The sequence below is a fragment of the Dermochelys coriacea genome, chromosome 7 (assembly GCF_009764565.3).
Source record: "Dermochelys coriacea isolate rDerCor1 chromosome 7, rDerCor1.pri.v4, whole genome shotgun sequence".
Lineage (NCBI taxonomy): Eukaryota > Metazoa > Chordata > Testudines > Dermochelyidae > Dermochelys > Dermochelys coriacea.
Window position 1 is genome coordinate 96,221,521 of NC_050074.1, and position 8,401 is coordinate 96,229,921.

An 8,401-nucleotide genomic window follows, 5' to 3' on the forward strand; every position below is an offset into this window, starting at 1 on the left:
GGAAGGCTGGAGGAACATGGATTAGAAAAATAACACTCTGGTGCATAAGGCATGAAAAGAGAAAGTGGATGTAAAGTTAAATTTATATATAAAAGAAAAAAAGGTTAAGTAAATGAAAGGCATGTCAGGAATCAGAGCAGTGGCAGTGATTTTTCCAGATCTCAGTCCAAGGAGGAGGGAGTTGATCCATGCAGGGCTGATGTGAAAAGGACATAGGGGTGGATATCCAGGAAAGATTTTATAGGAAAAGGGTTAGATTAAGGCTGGAGTTGGTATCTATTAACTAAGCTCCTACCGTGATCACCAGAATCAGAAAAGAGAAGAATCTAATGATATAACATAGCAAAGTCAAAATATATCTGGAATTCTGTGATGGGGAGTTCATCCCACACCAGCCTTGAAATGAGGCTGGGGGAGGGCGGGGAGAATTTACTTGATAGCCACACCTGAGGAGAATTAGGTTGGATAACCAGTCCCTGATTGGGAATAGAGCCCAGCTGAGAAGGAACAGGCAAGGCTATGATACAGCCAGGAAGTTAGCAGCAGGAGGAAGCTTGTAGTCACTTTCCTGGTGCTGGAGTGAAAGGAGGAAACTCTGGGGGGGGAGGAGAAGTCCTGGGATCTTGACCCTGAGGGAAGGGCATATCTAGAGGAGAAAAGTAGGGAGCATAGGGAAATGGCAGCAGGGTCTGGGAGTAAGTGAACTGTGGTTACTGGACTGAGTGTCCTTGTGCTGGAACCTGGAGGAGTGGGCAGGCAGACCTGCATTCCCCTGCCAGCAGCTGGGGAAGTGGTACAGTGGAATTGGACAAAGCTTGGTACTCTAGAAGAGGGAAAACATGCATAGTGACCTGGCTGGAGGGCCAAGACATGAAGAGGAAGCATGCCGAGCTCTACAGAGCAAGAAGACAGAAGGGGGTGCTAGACCAAGTAAGTGCCAATGTTCAGAGCAGCTACAAGAAGGTCCCACTTCAGGTGGGTGAACCCCTTTGCAAATGTACAAAAGCATTCCTTAGCAAAGGCAAATTTCAGCCATTAAAATATGTGGAGTGGAATTAATTGTTATGCAATCCTCCTCTAGTTATTGAGGAGGATTTTCTGTAGCTTTCATGTTTCATTTTGCTGCTGAAAATGATTCATTATTTATAGTATGCATGGAACCTGATTTTCTAAGGCTTATGAAGGGTGTGTATGGGTTTTTTTTGTTTGTGTTTTTTTTTTAAAGCCATCAGTACATTCCATTTCTCAGTAACATACCAACAGCAAGAACTGCAGTAGTGAGTGCCCCTATCTGTTCTGTTTGTACCAAGACTGCATCTAGGATTTTCAGAAAATCAGAGTTTTAAGAGATTGTTAGAAATTAAAACAAGGAGAAATAACTGGATAATTTAGTTATTGTTTGTAAAACTTTTTAAGGTGAAAATGCTACATAAATAAATAATATGGTATATTATAAAGCAGTAATTTTTTAGATGTATTCAGTACAGTAGTATTAACCACTGATCATTCCTACAAAGTTTTGGAAGGACTATGTCACTGTGGCAAGAACATGTATACTGTGGGTAATATTAAGAGCTGGACATTAATAAACACAGCAGTTAAATTCACCTGGGTATGAGCTTCTTTCTGTTTTGAATATGGAGAATACTGTGGTTTCTGTTTCTAGCAGTAAAGTAGGTTGTGGTTCTAGTAAATACTGCAGTTTGGTAAATATCCATTTTCAAGTGGTGTGCATAATATAGACTTCTCTCTGCTGCTACCTACCTCCCTGTTCTTATTTCCTCCTCTGTCCCTTCTCCATTCCTACAATCTGCCCGTTTCTATTCTTTCTACTAGTCCCTGTATCAGGCTTAATTTGCCTTCACTGTCATTTCAGATTATAAACTCTTCCAGTCTCAAAGAAGCTTCTAATAACAAACCCCCCATACATTTTTGTGTTTTATTGCTTAAATAGTTGCAATAGTTTGCAACGAGTGGCTTATCCTGTTCTGTGCCATCACCCCCCTTCATAGGCTTTGTTTTACCACATCAGTTTTGTGCTCATAAAACCTTCACAAATTCACCCCAATTTACATCTGGATGGTCCAGTGATTAGAGCACTGGTTTAGGAAACCTGGATTCAATTCCCTGCTCTAACATGGGCTTCCTGTGATGTGGGGCAAGTCACTTAGTCTCTCTGTGCCTCAGGTCCTCAGCTCTTTCCTGTTCCCTTTTCTTCTGTGCTTCCCTATCTCACATGTATTGTGAAGATGAATACACTAAAAGAGTGTGAAGGGCTTTGAGATCTACTGATTAGAAGTGCTATATGAGAAATAAGTATTATTTATTTCCCTTCTACTCCCTATGATCCTCCTAGTCTTCTCTCTGACCTACTCTTAGCAATATGCTTAAGCTACCTTGGAACAGTGTCCTACTGCTTGTCTGCCAATGCCCTCCCTTACCTCTTTCAAATTCTTCTATCACTTGTGCAGGTTTCATAATTGTTTGTTTGACTGATGGTAAGCTCCTTGGGAGCATGATTTCTTATGTTGTAAAGCACTCTGTACATAAAACATTCTATACATAATGTGCTGTACATGAAGTTTTAAGAGTTGCAGTGACCCTTTGGGTCATCAAAGCATTAAATTAAACATGTAGACTCTTGTACAGAGTATAAGATTCTTTACAAGTTTAAAGTAATAGGGAAAGCAGTACCTATGACTTTACTATATTTTCTGAAGCATTGTTATTTAAATCCCAATTTGGAGAGCCATAAACAATGTTTTGAAAGTTATTTTTCAAGGATTTTTTCCATGTAAAAAGAGTTCAGGTGACATGGGGTGAAAATCTGGCACTATAAGAGTTTGCCATTCACTCAGCAGGGTCAGGCTTTCATCCCTTTTTATCCAAGGTTTATATTGGTTACTAAAACTAGGTAGGGAAGAATCTCATAGGTCACAGGACCTAGAAAAGTTTAATTATATCTTATTGGGGATTAGAGTGTTCCAAGAACATTTATAATGGAGCGTAACGATCCTGTCCTTGATTTGTTTTCTATATCTCTCTCCTCCTTTTTTTTTTCCTTCTGTGCTTTACATGTGTGAAAAGGATTCCTGAATGAAGGATCCTAACTGGAATCTTTATAAAGGCTCAGTGTTGTTGGAAGACACTTCTCCCAGTCCTGCTTTAGAGGTTCTGTAGGTTAGATTTCAATCTGCATTAGACAATAAGAGGTATGTAAAAGTTTGTCGAGCTCCTTGAATACAAAAGTGATAAGTACATACAGTAAGTGGAAGTTTTCTTTTGTGTGAAGTATATAAAGGCTCGGGAGGCATCATGAGATTTGTGCAGCTAAAAGAATTCTGATTCAAAAATTCTGCTGAAGTGATCTATTCATTTAATCTGTTTGTCTTCCTTCATGTAAGAGAAGATGACTTGTAGTCTCTCAGAATGCAGCTGGAAGTTATAGCTTTAGAAATACAGGACAAATTTCTTTGCTGGCCTAAGTATTGAAGTCAGAGAATTTGGGCCCCCAGTGCATCTTAATGGGACTGTAGCGTTCTTGAGTACTGCAAAATCCACCATACTAGTTCCTTCAAGGAGCTTGTCACTAGTATGCCAAAATGACTGCTGAAGGAGAAAAGAGAGAAATGTTACCCTAGTAAAAAGCTCTGAATTTGCTGATTCTTCTACTGTACAATTAAGGTATTTGTTCCCTAATATTTTGAATAGGTTAAAAGATGAAAGTTATGAGCAGCATGAGCTTTTTCCATCCTATGGTATCTGTTTTGTTCTTGTAGAAATGTCTCCAGGGATGTAAGGTAACTAGATTTGCTTAAGTCAAGGAAAGATGAGGGGTTTACTTGTAATTATCACAAGTGAAGAAGGTTAGCTAACAATTTTTTTTCAAGAATGAGGAGGTGTCTCGTTATAAAAGTGCAGCCAATGTTCATTAACATTTCTCTCTTGAATAAGCCACCACAAGTGAATCTCTCACTGGAGTTTCTTCTGAAGTATAAACAGACTATACCTTTTTTCCCACTCCAAAGTTCTCATTGTGCACAAAGGAAGATGATATGGGGAGGACAAGGGCAATTTTGGTTTCCTAACTTCTGCTGGGAGGACTGACCTTCCAAAACAGTTTCCATCTCTTGAAAAGGAAACATTATTGTGGGATGTTAATCAATTCCACTCAAACAACATTGGTCTGAGATGTGGCAAGTGAATATTCCAACCTGGATTGGTTTAAGGTTTGTGACAACTTCAAGGACTGATCTAGTAAACTGTCAGGGTTAGAAATAAATGATTTTTTGTCCTACTGGAATGCTCACTCTTCCATTTTCAGCGGCTCCCAGCTTTCATTTCTAACTCTGGACAATTAGGTACTGTATCCAACTTGATGATGAGTATATAAAAGGGATTTCTGAAATCTCTAAGGTATTATGGTTTTTCTTCCCTCAGAGGCCTGTATGATTGGATTTATAGCACAAACAGAGTGGTTTTACAGATGGGATATGAAAAATAATATTGTAACTTTTTTTTTTAAAAAGCAGTTCTTCCAAATATGTGGCTTTTTTAAAGTGAATTAGTCACAAACCTTCCACTGCTGCAGAATTGTGCTCAAGATTTGAAGCTCTTTTCTTTTTCTTTTTTTTTTTTAAAGGTATCAAAATTTCTTAGCCCTCTGGTTGTGTAAAAAGCCACTCAGATGTGAACTAATCATGGGCTTCTGAATCTAGAAACTTCCAGCCTCTGTCATGTGGATGACCTACTCCACTCATCTAAGGCTACATCTACATTGGAGCTAGGGGTGTGATGTGATTCCCAGCTTGCATAAATAGGGACTTTCTCTAATATTAAGACAAATGTGAGGAGGTCCTGTACAACTCCCATGGATTTCCTTGATCCTTTGTTCACTCCCTGCTCAGTGTTAGGACTCCAGGTGGGGCTCTTTGACCCTGTGCATACAACTGGGCTCCCTGCTGTGAAATTCACCTCTATTGGAGATCATCTCTCTTTCATAAAGTTGCAAAATGACACCAGCTGCCTGCTTTGGGAAACTAACCACCTAGATTTGGGGAAATGGGGATCAGATGATGATGATGATGATGATGATTTCTCATACATGAGGATGTTTATAAGGATGTTTATATGTAATGCATATTATGGAAATGTGTAATACGACAACCGGCTGTGTGGGTGTCTTGGATATACATGGTGTAGAATAATACAATTTATTGACTGTGGGAGCTCTTCTCTGTTTGATTTGTATTTATTATCCTTTAAACAGGACATCCATCAAATGTATTTTTAGTCAAATCTGGCATTTCTCCCACTTTATGAATCATGGTATGGGTGTTGTCACTGGCCATTGATATCTGGCCTCTGTTGTGGGGCACAGCACCTGGGGGTAAATGCACTTCATAGAACTTAAAAGTTGCACTGAGAGCTGCAGGGGGTGGACTTCCTGATTCATGGGTTTGGGTCATAGAAAGCCTCTGGTTTATCACAGGCAGACAACCACAGCATGGCAGAGTCCATTAACTTACTAAATAGGAGGTTCAGTTATTTTATGGCCCCTCTTAGAACATACTATGGATTATTAAAATAACTTCATCAGCATAGTCCTAAAAATAACACAATAATTTGGCTGCTGCATGGATAGTCTGCTGATTTTCTGCCCCAATTACAACAGGAAGTGTTTAAGCAAAGAGTGAACTACTGGCAATTGTGGAAACATAAGGAGACATTTCTTTGTAAATATTAAACATTAAAATAACCTTTCAAATTTTGTACAATAAATGTTTCAGCAAACAGGTGAGGATTATAGTTCTGTAAGTGTCATTTACTCAGTTCTGTAATCAAGGTAGAGATATAATGGGCATCTTAAAAGACTCACCCAAACGAATTGTGGTGTTTTCATAGCAATCCAACACATGAATTGCTTTCTAATGCACTCGAAACACACTTACTTTATTGGTGTGTGCAGACAGGTAACACAGAGAATTTAAGCAAATGTGCAAGGTTTTGTACATTTTTTTTGGCTTGGTAATTAGTAACTTCCATTTGAAAAGAACACCTTTCACACAAACTGATCAGATGGTCAACATCTGGAATTTATACTGAACTTTTGAAGGTCTTAAATCTGGTGGTCCTCCAAGCCCTGAGCAAGGGGTAGAATATGTTTGCTTCTGGATCAGCATTACTTAGGAATCTGACTCAGAATCAGTCTGGTTCCTAGCTCTCCACCTCCTACCTACCCCACTCCCCAGCTCTCAGGGTGGAGGTGAAGTAATCTGCCCCCATGCCCACCCACTCTCCACCTACATCTGTGGGAGGGGGAGTAGTAGCCATGCAGAGATTGCTCTTCTGTGATGCAAGTGATCCATGCAAAAGAGAGAAGGGGTGCCATAGTGCTCATTTCCACTAGAATTTTGTATTTCAAATTTATTACAAACATGTTAATTGGCAAAGGCTAGTATGAACACTTCCTGCACACTTGATCCAGGCTAAAAACATTTGATTTTTACCCTCCAGTGGTCTCTGGGTAGAAAACTCTGAGACTGTTCCTTTATGCTCCCTCACTCCCTTGTATTTGCATGTAAGTTTGTTTTGGCAACTGAAGCTTCAAAAGACCACTTTTATTTTCCCAGAGCAAGAACAAACTAGATAGTTGCTACATCAAACATTAGCTCATCCATCCTTGCTTACAGTACAATCCTCCATCCTTTTCTGACTGGTATGGGTGAATGTGTGCAGCACAAATAGGCAACCTGGAAACATGTCTAGTATTCAATTCAATACAGCTGCTTTCCATGGAAAATTAATGAGATTGAAAAAGCTCATAGGATCAACTTAAGTGGCATTTACAAGAACAAAGCACTTTTTTAAAGCAAATATTGTTTCCAGTGTCAGAACACATGGTGCAATCTTCAAAGATGAAGCATGAATACGAGCATGAAACTAATCTAAATCAGTAATTGTGTGCATACTACTTCGTCATTTTCTCTTCTGTGAATATTAACAAAATGCTGACCTTTTAAGAGATGATCCTGTTGACTATTTGGAGTGGTGGCTCTTAGGAGTACACTTAAATGAGATGATGGTGGTCAGTGATGCCATCCCTGTCGTGAAGTGGGGTTGGACATTCCATTACAGTGAACCCTGTTACAGGGAATCCCCTGAGTAATGTTTTTACGGTCTCGGTACTACCCAGCATATTGGAGTGTAATAAACACAGCTCAATGGGGGGGAAAGTTCTGTTGTACTGAATGATCACTTGGCAGTGCTGGTTATTTTTGGATTCCTTTAAACTTTCACCATATGTCCTGGCTTCTAACTATAAATGCAAAACCCATAATTCATAGAATATTAGGGTTGGAAGAGACCTCAGGAGGTTAGCTAGTCCAATCTCCTGCTCAAAGCAGGACCAAATAAATCATCCTAGCCGAGGCTTTGTCAAGCCAGGTCTTGAAAACCTCTAAGGATAGAGATTCCACCACCCCCTTAGGTAACCCATTCCAGTGTTTCACCACCCTCCTAGTGAAATAATGTTTCCTAATATCCAACCTATGATTCACAAGTGTATCATAAAGGGAAAATATAATTCTCTGGTTATTCAGTGCTTCTATTTTCCTTTATATTTAATGCACTGCATTTCCCCTGATTGATGTATGGTGACTCCTTCATGGCAAACATTCAAGAGATTAATACTACTGTATTTGGGGGGAGGGGTAAGAAAGTGGTGCTGACCTCCTTTGTAAAGCACATTGAGATCTCTGTATAAAGGAGTAGTGATGGTGGTATTAGCTGGGTAGCTTATTTTTAGAGACCCTGAAGCTTTTTAGTGTTAAGGTCTACTTCAGCCAGTATCAGATACTAAAAGAGGGTGGTTGGTGTGTGTGTGTGTGTGAGAGAGAAGGACAGATTGCCTACAGAATAGCAGAGACAAATATTTGTGAACTTATTAGAACCGACAGCTAGGACAATATTCATCACATTTTTCTGTATTAAAACAAACATGGCCCCACCAATATAGTAACTCTAGCCTTTGTAGAGGCGTATTTGCCTGTTCAGAACACTCCTTCCTTCCTTTTAAAGGTGTTCAGCTTAAGTAAGCTCAACAGTATCCTTGTCTCCCAGCTGGAGTGCTACTTTGAACTCATTGAACCTGGGCTGGGAATTAATCCTTGATGTCCCAGGTTTCTGTCTGGATTGGTAAAATCTTCTCATAAAGATACCGCTGAGGCAGGGGGTAGCAATAGTCTGGAGTGCCTTCTAGAAAGCCCTAAATGACTGGACACTTCCTCCTTGTCACCCTTTTTGGAAATATGCTTATCACATTAATTGAACTTTGTGCCTAATGACTAGTGTATCTAGAATTAATATTTTCTTTGTGGACATTGATACACATTCTTATCAC

At 39.6% G+C, this 8,401-nt stretch overlaps 1 long non-coding RNA gene across 2 annotated transcripts; it reads left to right on the plus strand.

The window, feature by feature from the left end:
- Positions 1 to 489: 489 nt before the first annotated feature.
- Positions 490 to 5,793, plus strand: LOC122460935. 2 transcript variants are annotated; one of them, XR_006282575.1, is made up of 2 exons: positions 490 to 975; positions 4,643 to 5,793. It is a non-coding gene; the product is annotated as an uncharacterized LOC122460935 (long non-coding RNA). The 2 variants fall into 2 exon arrangements; XR_006282574.1 differs by having other exon boundaries at positions 490 to 930.
- The last annotated feature ends 2,608 nt before the right edge of the window (positions 5,794 to 8,401 follow it).